General features: G+C 31.2%; 1 pseudogene; it reads right to left on the bottom strand.

Annotated features, from left to right (window-relative positions):
* Nucleotides 1-16,830, bottom strand: part of LOC110647421 (60S ribosomal protein L6-like) — a 70,588-nt pseudogene that overhangs the window by 41,276 nt on the left and 12,482 nt on the right.

The following is a 16,830-nucleotide window of genomic DNA, read 5'->3' as shown; positions in this document are numbered from 1 at the left end:
TTAAATTACTACATTTATTACTTAAATGAATTAAAAATACACTCATTATGATAAAAATGAAAATATTTAAATGAGATATAACTTAAGAATTTTCCATAATTTACATTAGTATTATCAAGGGTCATAATCTATTAAATAACTTTAACACATGAAAAAAGCTAACATAACATAACATAACATAATTAATAAAAGAGACGAAGGGTTAAGTAGTTTATATACATACATATGAAAAAATTTTAAAAAGCTACAATATAAACCAACATCTGTCAATAACATAAAGAGCCATCTTTTAGGGACTAGCTTTATTACATTTATATAAATATAGATACAGATACAGATATTTGAAAAAAGTTACATAACACGTCTGGATCATACACCTACTTAATATAGAAGAAAAAAAAATGATGCACCATAAAAGGTTTAGCTAACAAACTTATGGTTGAAATTAAATTTAGAGGGTGTTTGTCTTAACTTATAAGACCTGTTTATTTATAATAATTTTTAAACTTACAAGTTTATCTTAAAGAATAAGTTGGGAACCATCTTTTTATTTTAATACTTATAAAATAATTTAACTAAATATTTTACAATATTTATCTTTATTTAATTTTTAAAATTTTATCATAAATTTTATTTAATATAATCATTTTAATAATAAATGTGCTTATATAAGATAAACACTATATTATAAACTGATTTTCATAAATCAGAGTAAAACACCCCCCTTACAACCTCCTTTTGACGACTGAAATTTAGCTTCCAATGATTTTTTTTTTTCAATATAAATTAACAAAGCGTTCAATAAAGGTATTTCCTGTTCTTGGGATGGGGCAATTAGAAATGGTAAAACGAAATATTCTGTATAAACAAGAAATAGATCCCATATGCCATGATTAGAACAATCTTATATCCAATATCACACGCATGGTTCTCTAATCCAAACAGGACTCAACAAGATTACCTCAGCCACCAAATAAAGAAAAAAAAAATGAAAAGAAAATGACTCACCAGTGACCAAAAGCAAACCAGAAGGAAGCTGCTTCAAGAAAACGACTCTCTTCCCCATAAATCTCCTCGACAAAAAAATCAACACCGCCCCTGGTGTTATAATCTCCTTAGCATCAAATTAAAAGCAAAAATAAAAATGCAATTGAAAAAACAAAAATTCTAATTTTCATCTCATAAGTAAGAACCTCAGCTCGGTGGTTTTGGGCTTGCGCTTGTTGACAATTGGCTTCTTCACGTCATCAGCTGGGTAGAACTTGGGGCCTTCTTGTTGAAGAGGGTTAAGAAAGCAGAGGAACAGTGAGGAGCGAATTAATCTTTTTATATATATATATAAATTAATAAGAATTTAAAAGAAATTTTCACTTATCACCTTCATAAATACGTTATTTTATATTAATTATTATTTATTTTTTTATATTTTTAATTATTATTGTTATCTTATTATTTTTTTAAAATTAAGACATTTTGTAATTATCTCAAAAAAATATTAGGTAACAATTTTCTTAAAAAATTTATTACTTATCACGTTTCATAATATTTTTCTTTATATTAATTATTATTTAATTATTTATTTTTTTTTAATTATCATTATTATTTACAATACTATCTTAATATTTATTATTTAAATTATTATTTTCTTTAAATTTTAATTTTTAAAAATTAAAATCTTTTGTAATTAAATGTAATATTTAAAAATTATTTATATTATTTTATAAATACTAATTATTATTTATTTTTTTATTTCTCTTTTAATTATCATTATTATTTACAATACTATCTTAATATTTAATATTTACATTATTATTTTTTTTAAATTTAATTTTTAAAAATTAAGACATTTTATGATTAAATATAATATTTAAAATTTATTTATATTATTTTTTTATAAATTTATTTATGTAAAAATATTATTTACTATATAATAATAATAATAATAATAATAATAATAATAATAATAATAATAATAAGTCATTAGTGGCCATTAGTTTAAAGAAAATTAATCATTTATTTGTAATATTATAATCAACCATAAATATTTTTCATTATACTAATTATTATTTAATTTTTTTATTTCTGTTTTAATTATCATTGTTATTTATAATGCTACCTTAATATTTATGAGTTTAATTATTATTTTTTAATTAATTTTTAAAAATTAAGAAATTTTTTAATTTAAAGTAATATTTTGTAACATCCCTAATTTTTAAATAATTTATATATATATATATATTAGTTTAAAGAAAATTAATCATTTATTTGTAATATTATAATCAACCAAAAATATTTTTCATTATACTAATTAGTATTTAATTTTTTTTATTTCTCTTTTAATTATCATTGTTATTTACAATACTACCTTAATATTTATGAGTTTAATTATTATTTTTTAATTAATTTTTAAAAATTAAGAAAATTTTTAATTTAAAGTAATATTTTGTAACATCCCTAATTTTTAAATAATTAATTTATATATATATATATATATATTTTTTTTATTCTAACTCTAGTATTGTGGACTTCGCGTATGTACTTTCATTTCGTGGAAATTAGATCGTCGCCGAGCAGATAGGCTGCTGGAGCCATTTCAGAACCGGGTCAAGATTATAGGCTACCCCACCATTTTCAGACGTTCTGAACGCATTCCAGTTGTTAGATTTGGCATAGGTAAACTCAAACTCTATATTACTCAATTTTTGCCTTGTACTGGGTTAGAATAAAATTTATAAAATATTTGTGGATGATAAGAAAATTACGATTCCTATTGCAATAGCCTTATAATATTGTTAAGGACCGCGGGACAAGTTTATAGAATTTTTAAAGTTAGTTTGGATAGTTTTTGAAAAATATAAGTTTTGAAGTCTTAAAATTGAGTTGTTTGATGTTGTGATTATTGTTTGGTTTGGAGGGCCTAGGAGGGGCCATATAATGATGATGAGATATGGGTTGAGTTTATAAGTATTATTTGAACCATTTTGCAGGTTGGGTAGGTCATAGGTATAGGGAAGACTCTGCCGGATTTTCAACACAACTTAGGGTATCTTTGGTCTTTTCTAAACTTGTATTGAGTCAAATATATTAAATAATTTCAATGAAATTGTCAGGTGAGCTGGGACAGCCTTCCTCCTCCGCCCAGCCGCTGCAGTGACCTCGGTTCAAGTTTATGAGTAAAATATTAATTTTAATTATAATTTCGATATTATTATATGTTCGAGCATGCCCATGCATCACTTATAAATATGTATCTATGTAGTTAAACACTAGGCACATTTTATATTGCATTCGTAATTGTTGAAGTGCCATGGATGTTGTTTGTGGTAATTTAGAGCAATGTTTGTGCGTGGCGTGCGTGTGGTATGGTATTGGATATGGATAGGATGGGTAGACACGACTTGAGAGACACTCGCTGGGACTTGGTCCTTCGGGGTAGACATGGCTTGAGAGATACTCGCTGGGACCTCACATTTTGTTTATTAAGCGAAAGTCTGGCTTGAGAGATACTTGCTGGCAGAGGTTGGATTAAGAGGACTGTATAGGAGATCAGCTCTCATATATGTATTGCTTGACAGTGTTGGGTGTGTGAGTGCTCCAAATTGCCTTTTTACTGATATGATATGAAAATTATGATGATGTTGCATTTCACTCTACAGGGTGCATTAGCTTTAGATAGTTATAGAGATTATGATTAAAATTAGTATTTTACTCTCTGAGTTGAACGCTCACTCCTATTCATCTATTTTTTCATGCTACAGGAGGATTATTTGTTGTGGCTAACCTGTTCTTCTTCTTCGCAAGTCCATTAATAGTATTTAATGTATTTTGTACAATTGAGTTAAATTTTAGACTCCGCATGTTTTAGAAGCACTTATTTTTATTTTGGGCCTATATTATAAAAGTTATGTTAGACCTGTAAAATTATTAACTGTATGCATGATGGGATTGGATGAGGGAGCTGAGTCCTATTTGAGTTATGACATTTTGATTATGTGGAGGGTGAGCTGAGCTTCCTAATTTATTATATATTGTGTTTACAGGTCGGGCGAGTAAAAAACTCCCCGTTGAATGGTCTATTTTATGGTTGGACTCTATCCGGTTGAATTCTTAAAATTAGGCCCAAATGGGCCTTAGAGTTGGGTTGAGGAATAGTTAAGCTTACTACGGGCCTCGGGGGCTTTAGGCTGGCCCAGATCCTAGTGCCGGTCCAGCCCATAGGTTGGGTCGTGACAAAAGTGGTATTAGAGCTTAGGCTTTAGATTAATGGGAAAGTGTGCACCTAGAGTTGTCACATGCAGAGTATAGGATTCTGTTTCGTCTTTTTTCTGTAATTTCTCGGTTAATATAAGAGTGCTTCAGTTTAGCACCTCAGTTTTGTGAAGTACATAGAAGTGTGAAATAGAGTTAGCAGACATGTTGAGGTCTACCATGGAAATACGTTCTCCAAGAAACACTATATTTCTCTCAGTATGGGTTTAAGTGTTGTGCCTATCTGGTGCTAGGTACAAGTACATAAAGGTGAGTTTTGATAGTATAATTGCACTAGATAAGGGTGAGGATACCACTGTTGGCAGTTGTCAATGGATGACCCAGTCAGAGTAAGTTTATGATAACAGTAGATTCAAGAGAGATAAGAGATTAGGAGACCTAGTCTGTCAGGACATATCGTAGTAACTATACAATGTTCTCGATGTCTGCAATGTAAGTTGCAGATTATAGTACCGACATGAGATTATTATGTAGAGCGCGTGTATCCCCGTGGTGCTCCATAATGAGGGTGTTTGTAGATGGCCCCTGTTTTGGTACAATTATGCCAGAATAGAGTTCTATATCTGCAGAGGAGTTGGGAACTCCTAGTTAGGGATCTAGAGCTAGAATATCGAAAGGTCACAGTTGGGTGGTAACTAGAGTCAGTAACTCGGTTACCCTAGCATGAGCTCGAGTTACATCAAGAGTTGCCATCAGACCAGAGGTTGCAGATTAGTTGCAAAGTAAAGGTGACATCTATAGAGTGAGACCATCTGGTCTTCGGTATGAAATTTTGGATGGTTTTTGCAGTACAACAGGCGTTTTTCTTAGAGCTTAGTGAGAATAGTATACCTTGCGTGTATCAACAAGGTGTAAAGTACAACCCTACTACCTAGGGAAGGTAGGAACTATGAATTGATGATTTACAGAGCTATGATATAATAAGAGAGTCATTAATTTAACATGGTTTTGGCAAGGTGGTAAATGTGGTACCTTTGTTGTAGTAAGTTAGGGTATAGTCCTATCTTTTCAGAAGGGATTGAAGGTTATTACTGATAATGATGACTTATGGAGTAGTGTCCCAGATGGGATTGTAGCGTGAGATAGAGAGTTGTTAGCTCAGGTGTTCCGGAGAAGGTATAAGTTCCTCGTAGGAATTATAAGATGTAAAATCAAGATGTATGGAAGCTTTTAAATTGAAGGACGGTTTTGGATACCTAGTATTTTAAGTTTCAGCTAATTAAATAGATATGAAAAATTAGAGTTGCTACATATCCCCTCCCTAAGGTAGTAGGGGGTAGTATGTAGTCCAAAAGGGTAAGAATAGAGATCACGCAGGAGAAGTATGACTGCTATTCCCTAAGTTCATCCTTAGCTTCTTAATGCTTAAGACTAAAGTATACTCCAAATAAAGTAAAAGAAAAAGGGCAAAAGTTAGCATCGATAAATCATAGAATATGTATATATATATATATATATAGATGGAGTGTGGTTCAAATGTAGTAGGAGAGATAGCCTGAATGCCAGTAGAAGTCTAGCTAGGGTAGTTAGAGGATCAATTCTGAGTAACATTGAGGTATAGATGACGTGGTAGGGATAGTGAAAAGGTATAAGTTTCTAATATGACAATCAGGTTCAAAAAGAAAATAGAGCTAAAGGATGGAAGAGTGAAAGTTCTGATTTGGGTAAGATAAAAAGAGTTGGCTAAAGAATAAACTAGAAAAACAGATTAGGAAAGATTAGAAAGAATAGAGCCAAAATACTAAGGAGATAAATGTGGTTCTAGGAAGGGTAAACGAGATAAACAAAAAAAAAATAATAAGGATAGAGAGCGTAAAAAAGGATGGCATTAGGAAGAACACTGTTAAGTTATGGAACCCAGAAGTACAGGACTCAGAGCAGGTCATAATTGATGTAGTGTTAGGAGCCTAAGCCTAGAGCTTAGAGTTACAGGATCTGTATTAGACCTTATCTGTTTTCTACCCCTAAGGTAGGATAATGGGGCAATGACATAAGAACCCTTTTGGTTGTTGACAGTATAATGGAAATTAAGTGAGGTGTGCGACCAAAGTAGATAGTAACTGTTGAGTGTGCTGTGGTAACTTGAATTGTATTGTCAAATAAAGAAGCAAGATCAGTAGGAGTAAGTTGGATAAAGGTCAACATAAGACATATAAATATGCAAGATGAGGGATAATGTCACAGAGGCTTGATATTAAAATTTAGAGTGGTGAGACCTAGAGTCAAAAATTAGAGTTAGACATATATTTTCAGTGTGATCGATAGAATAATTATGTAAAAAAAAGTAATAATAAATAAATAAATAATAGTATGATAATATATAGCAGAACGCTAATAACGGTCCAAATAGGACAAGATAAGTATATGTGTAATTATAAGATATTGAGAAGTACATGGATTAGTGGAGTGATTGTTGGTAAGATTGGAGTAGATCTGAAAGAATCTGTGAGTGCTTTTATCTTCTAGAATATAACTAAGTATAAGGAGCATTGGACAAATAATTATAAGTATGGAAGATAAATGGAGAGTAAAAAGGAAATAGTAAATTCTAAGATGATATGTCAGGCAGGATAACAGTATAACAAATTGTAGATACAACTGATATCTTGTAATAACACACAATAATTACAAAGAAATAATGAAACTAAAAAGGAAGACTAAGGGATATGAGCTAAATCTTGTTTATCAAACAATGGTATACTATAAATGGTGGGAGAACATTTCTCCTTCTTTTCAAATTGGCTCGTGTTTCGATTCTAGGAGATTATGTTAAGAAGAGAGGTCGTGTCAAAGTGACCCAATTAATTGAAAATTTGATGGGCGTTAGTACATATCCAATCTTTTGAGGCGAAAATGATGATAATGGTGCACCTAATGTTAAGTATGAAAGAATAATCAGAGAGGTGACAGGAGTTAAATCGAGCTAGTTACTAGGGCTTACAACCCTTTTGAACTATAAGCTGAAGGAAGTGCTATTTGCTAATGAGTTACAGTGAATGAAATTGTTGCTAATGGGAAAAGTTGAGGCTGAAGTTTGGAAAGCTATGGGCAATATATGTGATTATATTAAGGATAATGAAAACGTGAAGTATCTTGTTCAGGGTTAAGGCATGACACATATTTCCCACAGCCGTGTTAGTTCAGATGGAACTTATAATTTCTGGGGCTCCTATCCATCCAGGATGAGCAATTTCCTACTAAGGCTGGTAGGGAATGATAATGTTCTGATAGGTAAGTTGGGAAAGGGGATACAAAAAGAATTTTCTATGGTTAATTACAAGTGTTACGTAATGTGAAGAATGTGCTGGTAGGAGTCAATCGTAAAGTTAGAATTCTCGAAGTAATGGAACTAGTAATCAAGATAAGACTAAGAAATAAAAAAAAAAAAAAAGTTAAAGTTGATGATGGGATGGACATCCTTGAAGGAAAAGGTGTAAGGGTGAGATAGGACTAAGATTAAGGAATAAGTACAGCATGTTGAAAAGATATCAACGATAGCAGAAATAGGAAAAGAAAGTGGATAAGATCCAAAGGACAGGAAGAAAGCTCGGTAGAGCTAGTTATAATGATGAGGATAAGAAGGAATAGGTATGCTAGGAACACACTAAGAGATGTTTGAAACAAGTTATTATGAGATAATAGATTAAAGGAGTAGTAGAGCCTCAATCTAAGTGCCAATGTGTCAGAAGTAGGCCACATACTAAGAAGCTTTAGGAAGAAGTCTAGATATTTTCATTCCAGAGAAGGAGTGGAAAACGATAAAGTTGCATTAATTGGGTTGTCAAGGAATACAAATACATTTGTCCTATAAGAGAAGAGACCCAGTTTACTTTCCAATATTAATAAGTGGTGTAGGGTACACTTGACATTTGGATGGAGCTCTATATAACTAGTTACATAAGATAGACAAGAGCTGGTCTAAGGACCTTAGTAATGACACAAAAGAGATTGAAAATTTGAAGTATCATGGGAGTGAGAAGATTTATAGGTATTGACCATTGAGGTCATAGGACAAGTAAAGGTTTTCGAACGAGATGTATATGATAGGTGCTACAGGAAAGCATTTCATAGGATACTAAAGGGTAAGGAACATAAGTCATGTTTTTGGGGAACAGAGATTATTGAAACAAAGGAATGAGGACTGAAGTCACCAAGAGACACGTTAGGGCGTAATAAAAGTGAGGTAAGTGCCAAAGTTGATTAAAGTTATCAGATATCAAGTCGAGAGTAGTGGAGTTATAATGAGTACTAGAGATGACAAAAAAAAAAAAGAGGGGTAAACGAGTAGTCAGATGTGATGGTTTAGACTTAGAAGGAGGATGGTAGCTGCCATACTACAGCAGGGGCAAATAGACATAAAAATTTTTAACCATCCATGCAGATCCAAGGCAGAAAGATGTAAAATTTGCAATGGGTGATCGTGTTCTTGAAGTTTTCTCCTATGAAAAGGGTTTTGAGATTTGGAAAGAAAAGGCAAATTGGCACTCCGTTATATAGGACCTTTTAAGATCATGGACAGAGTGGGAGCAGTTACCTATCAGTTAGAGTTGCCACCAAACCTTTGTCATGTCCACCCAGTATTCCACATTTTCATGCTTAGAAAGTATGTTCCCGATTCTTCTCATGTGCTGCGACCAAACACAGTGGAGTTAAATGAGAATTTGATCTTTGAGGAGCAACTAATAGCCATAGTAGACTATCAGATGAGACAACTTTGGTCAAGGCAAATCCCTATGGTTAGTCCAGTGGAGGAGTTAATCTATGGAGGAATGCACTTGGAAGTTAGAGCGGGATATGCACAGCAAGTACTCATAAGTTTGATATGCAACTATGTGTCATTGTTCTGCCTTGTGTAAAATTCGAGGACGAATTTTCTATAAGGGGAGAAGAATGTAACATCCCTAATTTTCAAATAATTATTATATATATATATATATATATATATATTCTAACATTAGTATTGTGGACTTTACGTATGTACTTTCATTTCGTAGAAATTTGATCGTCGCTCGGATCTGCAATTTCGGGCCGAGCAGATAAGCTGCTGGAACCATTTCAGAACTGGGTCAAGATTATAGGCTACCCCACCATTTTCAGACGTTCTGGACGCGTTCCAGTTGTCAGATTTGGCATAGGTAAACTCGAACTCTACATTACTCAATTTTTGCCTTATACTGGGTTAGAATAAAATTTATAAAATATTCGTGGATGATAAGAAAATTACAATTCCTATTGCAATAGCCTTATAATATTGTTAAGGACCGCGGGACAGGTTTATAGAATTTTTAAGGTTAGTTTGGATAGTTTTTGAAAAATATTAGTTTTGAAGTCTTAAAATTGAGTTGTCTGATGTTATGATTATTGCTTGGTTTGGAGGGGCCATATAATGATGATGAGATATGGGTTGAGTTTAGAAGTATTATTTGAACCATTTTGCAGGTTGGGTAGGTCATAGGTATAGGAGAGACTCTGCCGGATTTTCAACACAACTTAGGGTGTCTTTGGTCTTTTCTAAACTTGTATTGAGTCAAATATATTAAATAATTGCAATAAAATTATTAGGTGAGCTGGGACAACCTTCCTCCTCCGCCCAGCCGCCACAGTGACCTCTGTTCAAGTTTGTGAGTAAAATATTAATTTTAATTGTAATTTTGATATTATTATAGGTTCAAGCATGCCCATGCATCACTTATAAATATGTATCTATATAGTTAAATGCTAGGCACGTTTTATATTGCATTCATAATTGTTGAAGTGCCATGGATGTTGTTTGTGGTAATTTAGAGCAATGTGTGTGCGTAGCGTGCATATGGTATGGTATTGGATATGGACAGGACGGGTAGACACGGCTTGAGAGATACTCGCTGGGACCTGGTCCTTCGGGGTATACACAGCTTGAGAGATATTTGTTGGGACCCTGCATTTGGTTTATTAAGCGAAAGTCCGGTTTGAGAGATACTCGCTGGCAAATGTTGGATTAAGAGGGCTGTATAGGGGATCAACTCCTATATATGTATTGCTTAACAGTATTGGGTGTGTAAGTGCTCCGAATTGCCTTTTTGCTGTTATGATATGAAAATTATAATGATGTTGCATTTCACTCCACAGAGTGCATTAGCTTTAGATAGTTATAGAGATTATGATTAAAATTGGTATTTTACTCTCTGAGTTGAACACTCACTCCTGTTCTTCTATTTTTCCAGGCTACAGGAGGATTATTTGTTGTGACTAACATGCTTTTCTTCTTCGCAGGTCCATTAATAGTATTTATTATATTTTATACAATTGAGTTAAATTTTAGACTCCGCATGTGTTAGACGCACTTCTTTTTATTTTGGGCCTCTATTATAAAAGTTATGTTGGACCTGTAAAATTATTAACTGTATGCATGATGGGATTGAATAAGGGAGCTGAGCTCTTATTTGAGTTATGATATTTTGATTATGTGGAGGGTGAGCTGAGTTTTCCAATTTATTATATATTGTATTTACAGGTCGGGCGAGTCAAAAACTCTCTGTTGAATGGTCTATTTTATGGTCCGACTCTGTCCGGTTAAATTCTTGAAATTAGTCCCAAATAGGCCTTAGAGTTGGGTTGAGGAATAGTTAGGCTTACTACGGGCCTCAGGGGGCTTTAGGCTGACCCAAGTCCAAGTGCCGGTCCGGCCCATAAATTGGGTCGTGACATATTTAAAAATTATTTATATTATTTTATAAATACTAATTATTATTTAATTTTTTTATTTCTCTTTTAATTATCATTATTATTTTCTTTAAATTTTAATTTTAAAAAATGAAGACTTTTTATGATTAAAGACAATATTTAAATTTATTTATATTATTTTTTTTATAAATTTATTTATGCAAAAAAATTTTTTATCACATGTTGCGCTCAATAATAATAATAATAATAATAATAATAAGTCGTTGATGACCATTAGTTTAAAGAAAATTAGTAATTAATTTGTAATATCATAATCAACTATTATATAATTTAATCAACATTAAATTATTTTATATCTTTTATAAATATTTTTATTACCTTATATATTTTCTATTATTTTTATTATAAAATCTTCGTAAAAATATTTGAGAGACAAAAAGTGTAATCTATATAAAAAGTTATAGAAATAAAATATGGAGATTTAATTTTTTATAATTAGTATGTATTATTTTTTATATTAATAATTTAATATTCTTTTTTTTTCACTTTCTTAATATTAATTAATGTTTATTGCAATTATCATTATGGCAAACTTATTATGATTTAATTAAAATAGTCAAGTAAATAGAAAATATTTTATTATTATAGAAATTGAATTTGAATGCTTTTATTATCATTTTTTAATTAAATAATATTTATTATCAATTAATACTTTATTTAAGTAGTTTTTATTTGTTTGTCTATATATAGTATGTCATATGATACATTTAATACACTTCAAGTACTCTTCTCTTATTAAGTATTTTCATTTTATCAAAGTGCTCTCAAATCTTTTTTTTTATTTATACTATTTTTTTTATTTCTGTCAAAAGTTATTAGTTATCATCATCTAAATTTATTTATTTAAATATATTTAATTAATATTTATTTAATTATTAATTTTATAAATTTCTTATTTAATATTTTTTAAACTTTTCAATATTTTATTTCATTATAATTATATATCAAATGCAATAATAACTAATATTTTGATTATTCATATTTATTATCATTAATTTTCAACACAATTATTTTTAAATTTTAATTAAATATCTATATTTTTATACATAAATTATCTTTCAACTATATTTTTATATATAAGTATAATTTCAAAGATAAATTGTAAATATAATTGTAATAAAATTTAATTATAAATAAAAATAATTAAAAACAATTAAAATTATTGTATTAAAATTATAAAATATATCTTTAGAAAAATAATATGTATTTTTAATATTTGTTATATCAATAGAACATGATGATATTTTAAATTTTAATTTTTTATGAAAGATATTTATTTTATATTTTAAATTTATATAAAGTGATAATCATTTTTGTCAAAAAATTATTTTATAAAATATATATCAAATTAATAAAAAAATTTATACTTAGATATAGTATTTTTAAAAAATAATATAATATAATATTATTTTTAATTAATAATAGTGTTATATATTTTCATTATTATTAAAATTGAATAATTAATTCATTATTTAGTAATTTAATTTTTTATTATATTAATAACAAAAAAATTATATTTATATATTTTTAAAATAATGTTATTTTTTTATTAATTTAATGTATTTCTTGTAATTTATAAAAAATAAATTTTTATTTACATGAATTATGAGATCAAATATAAAAATATAAAAATTTCATAAAATTTATATTATTTTTTAAATAAAATATTTTTATTAAATTTTAAACGAAATAATTATGAAAACTATACTAAGTATAAAAGGAATTAAATACATATTTTAATTAATTACAACTTAAATTAATTGAAAATTTATTATTATAACCTATAAAAATTTATTCAAAATAAATTAAATAAAAAAAATTTTAATTTAAAATTAATTTAATAATAATAATTTATATTATTTAAAATATAATTTAAAATTAAATTAAAAAATAAAAATTATAAATTATCCATACATAATGTTAACATTATGCTAATAAAAAGCTAAACAGAAAAGAATATATATTTTTTATATTTAAAAAAATAAAAAAATATTTATTTATTTCCTTTTATTTTTATTTACCTTTTTTTACCCTTATCCAAACATATCCTTAAAAAGCCTGCGTCTCCTCCTCTGCAGCTGGGTGAATATGGCAGAGTAGTCAAGCTAAAACCATTGAGGCCATATGGTTCATATGGTCCTGGGCTGTAATGACTGAAACGCAAACTTATGATTCGGCCTTGGCCCAACTCAGTCCATATTATTAAAATTACTATTTTTATAATTAATTTCTCATTGAATAAATATTTTTTTTTATTTTTTTATAAAAAAATTACGAGTAAAATAGCTACTCTATCAATGGAGGGTCCCCGATTTGAAATAGTTAAATTAGTAACTAAATAGAAAATAATAGAAATTTTCTATAAAATTAGAAATAAATATATAGTAAAAAAACTTAAATAAATAATAATAATTGCTGCTAAATATAAATATAATTAAAAATAACAATTATAAAAGGCCAAATATAGTCACCTCAATTTCAATTTCCATTTATGTTACTAACACACCTTATACAATTAATGTCACTATTCATTGACTTGAACTAAAATACAGATATAGAATCTAATGAGCTTCACCTTTTCTGTCTTTCTCCATTTCAATTTTAGAGATCATTTTTTTTCTATCTGTCACAAGAGTTTTTGCGGTCGCCTGGACGAGTTCTCACTGAAGTGAGAAAAGTGAGGAGTCGTCACTTTAATTTTGAAGGAAATTAAAGAAAACCATTTGTAAACGTAAATTAAAAAAGAAACCACTTCAAAAATAGAGATTCTAAGTTCGGGGTCCGTATACGGGTGGGGAAGATATTAGGCACCCCACCTCGTCCCTCAACGAGGGTAAGCAGATTTAACATTGTATTCTTCATAAATTAAAATTGGTAATTAGGGGGGGTTGGAGTGACGATGTTAATCATTCGTATGGATAAAAGGAAAATTTTATATTCCACTATTAAGGGCTACCCAAGAACATGAGTACATGAGATGACCCTTAGTGAGTAGGCGTTGCGTAGCAGATTTTTGTTTAGGGGTTACTTTGTATATTGAAGTTGTGATATTTTAATTTGGATTTTAGTTAAGAGAATTCGGGTAAGAAATTTCTCCCGATCCCTTGATGTATTTTGTTAAGAGTTCGAGTGGGAGATTTCGGATAAGAACTCTCCTCCGATCTCTACATATTTTATTAAGATTTTTTGCTGAGAATCGGGTAAGAACTCTCCCTCGATCCCTTAAAGTATTCTATTTAAAGTTTGAGTGAAGGATCTTGAATAAGAACTCTCCTCCAATCTCCACATATTTTATTAAGATTTTGGTTGAGAATCGGGTAAGAACTCTCCCTCGATCTCTTAAAGTATTCTGTTAAAATTTTAAATGAAGGATCTTAGATAAGAACTCTCCTCCGATCTCCACATATTTTAAGATTTTAGTTGAGAATCAGGTAAGAACTCTCCCCCGACCTCTTAATGTATTTGCGTTAAAAATTAAACTGAGTCTGGGTAAGAAATCTCCCCTGAACTCTTAATATGTTCATTAGAATGGAGTTTTGTAAGAACATGGGACTAAGGATTCAGGTAAATGGTCTTTTTGGAACCCCCCCTCCCCCTTTTATGGGAATAGAGTACCGAAGACACAAGAAGTCTGGGTAAAGCTTTTCCTTGCCTACGGAACCTTATAACTAGATAGTGGATGAAAGACCGAACTCTTTGCTGATCTTCCACCTAATCATTTTATTAGAACTCTTCGATATTCAATCTCTTTTTGTAGCTAGTCCGAGATCCGATCTCATCTTAATTCCTGATCTATCATATTTTAGCCTAGTTTTGTTCTGAGGCCTGATCTCATAACTTGTTTATTTGACCCATTCTTATTTCTGATCTATTCGACCTTGTGCTATGCCTACCTTTTGCCACTTTTCATTCATTCAGGCCCGAAGCTCTCATGTTAAGATACTTCTACCTATATCTTTTAGATTATCTACAAGTCGTCCATGACCTGAACGTCTATTCTCGAAGGAAATGAAAACTAAGAGGTGATAAATAGAGTTTACGAATGGATAGAAAAAGAAGACCTGGGAAATAACTATTAGCCTGGATAATCTACTTTGAGATTTTAGTGCGATTGAATATAAAAGAAATTTTAAGAATAAAAATGGAGAAAATAAAACACTAGTATTCGACAAAATGATAGTCTAAACACTTACCTGTGGGAAGTTGAGGAGACAGATGAGCTAACTCCTGTGTCCACAAATCTTGTAGAGGTGAAAGTTGACGGCAGAAGAACTCGAACTTGCTAGACGTAATGGGAATAGATCGAAACCAAGTTGAGCTTAGAGAGTAATGTGCTGATAATAGAGCGGTGAGAATGGAACTAAACAGAGTAATGAACAGGCACTGAAAATGAAAATCTCAGGGTTCAAAGCTCCCTTTTTGTGAAAATACTTAAGAAAACTGGTTTCTAAAGTTTCTTAACACTATGAAAGCTCAGAATGGTAAGTAGCAAGACTGAATCAAATTTCCAAGTCTTTCCACTATAATCACCACCTTCTCCTTTTGCCCGTCCCTTCTACAGTATTGTATGCAGGTATTTATAGGGAACGGGTGCCCATAACGAAGGGTCAGGATCTCACCAGGGGAGACGGAGGGTTTAGATTCAAAATGACATAATCTGATGTCTGAGAATTAAAGAGAATCAAAATGGAGGGTCAGGATTCCGTTCAGAATATCTGTCCTTTCTTCTTTTAATCCAACGGATCAGGTTCTTGACTTACAAGATGGATCCAAAGGCTAGGAATAAAAAGCGTCGAACCTATCGTCTGCTTTTTGATCCAAGGGCTCCGGATCCATCCTTATGATTATGATCATCGGTGGAGATCGAGATGTACAGGACTGCCATAACTGTTTTGGCGTCTGTCAGCTAGGTGGGCATTTCTGCAGATGAGGCGTGTGGTGAGGATTTGATCATGCCTGCAACGCTTTAACTAACTCGGCTCTGATGATGAAGAGAGTTGATTGAAAGTTATTTAATCTCTCTGCACTTTTCGATCTCTATTTTCTTCTGATCTCCCTATTATGACCCTCTCCTTTTCCGATCTCTCTCGTATCGGGTCCCCCCTCATTTCCCGATCTCTCCCATTCTAGATTTTTCCTCTTTATCTGACTTGCCTTGGTCAAAGCAATTAATTCTTCAGTTACCGATGCATCCGCTTTGGTTTCTGTATGCAATAAATGCCCAGGCCCTATATATATGCACCTACGGGAAATCCCCTTCACACTTCAATTTTCCTCCTTCAGTTTTTCAATGCTCCATTTCTCCAATTCTAGCTTCTCTTGTAATAATTCTGATTATGGTGGCTGCTTTTGATCTTTTTTCTGACTGTTTTCTTTGCCCTTTGCCTAAAAATTTATGACCCCGATAATCGGAAAATCATGAGGACATTATCTGATGACAGTGAGGAAATCTGACTAATTTACCGATCAAGATCGAAAATGACGATCGTGCTAATCTCAAATCGGTCTACCCGTATAATCAGTGGACCGATCTCGGGCAAGAGGACTGCTAATTTCAATCTTAATGTTGGTGACTGCCTCTTGAAGTTCATTTGGCTCCCATCCACATCAGGCGTCCCGACTGCAGCTCGGTTCTGGTCGATGACATCGGCGATGACTCCGCTCAATATCATGAGAGTCATAGTCACCCCATCTGAGCTGTACATCTATCTAACATTTGTGGCTGGCTTTCAGATCAAACACAACTTTTGATTTAGCCACAAGACTAGGCTTTGACATAGGCCTGCTTTTTGAACATCGGAGTAGTCTTAAGCTAGGCAGGATGTAGTGCTGATCTTT

This window comes from Hevea brasiliensis, chromosome 3, assembly GCF_030052815.1.
Source record: "Hevea brasiliensis isolate MT/VB/25A 57/8 chromosome 3, ASM3005281v1, whole genome shotgun sequence".
Classification (NCBI taxonomy): domain Eukaryota; kingdom Viridiplantae; phylum Streptophyta; class Magnoliopsida; order Malpighiales; family Euphorbiaceae; genus Hevea; species Hevea brasiliensis.
This window is presented reverse-complemented; position numbering and strand designations above follow the sequence as displayed.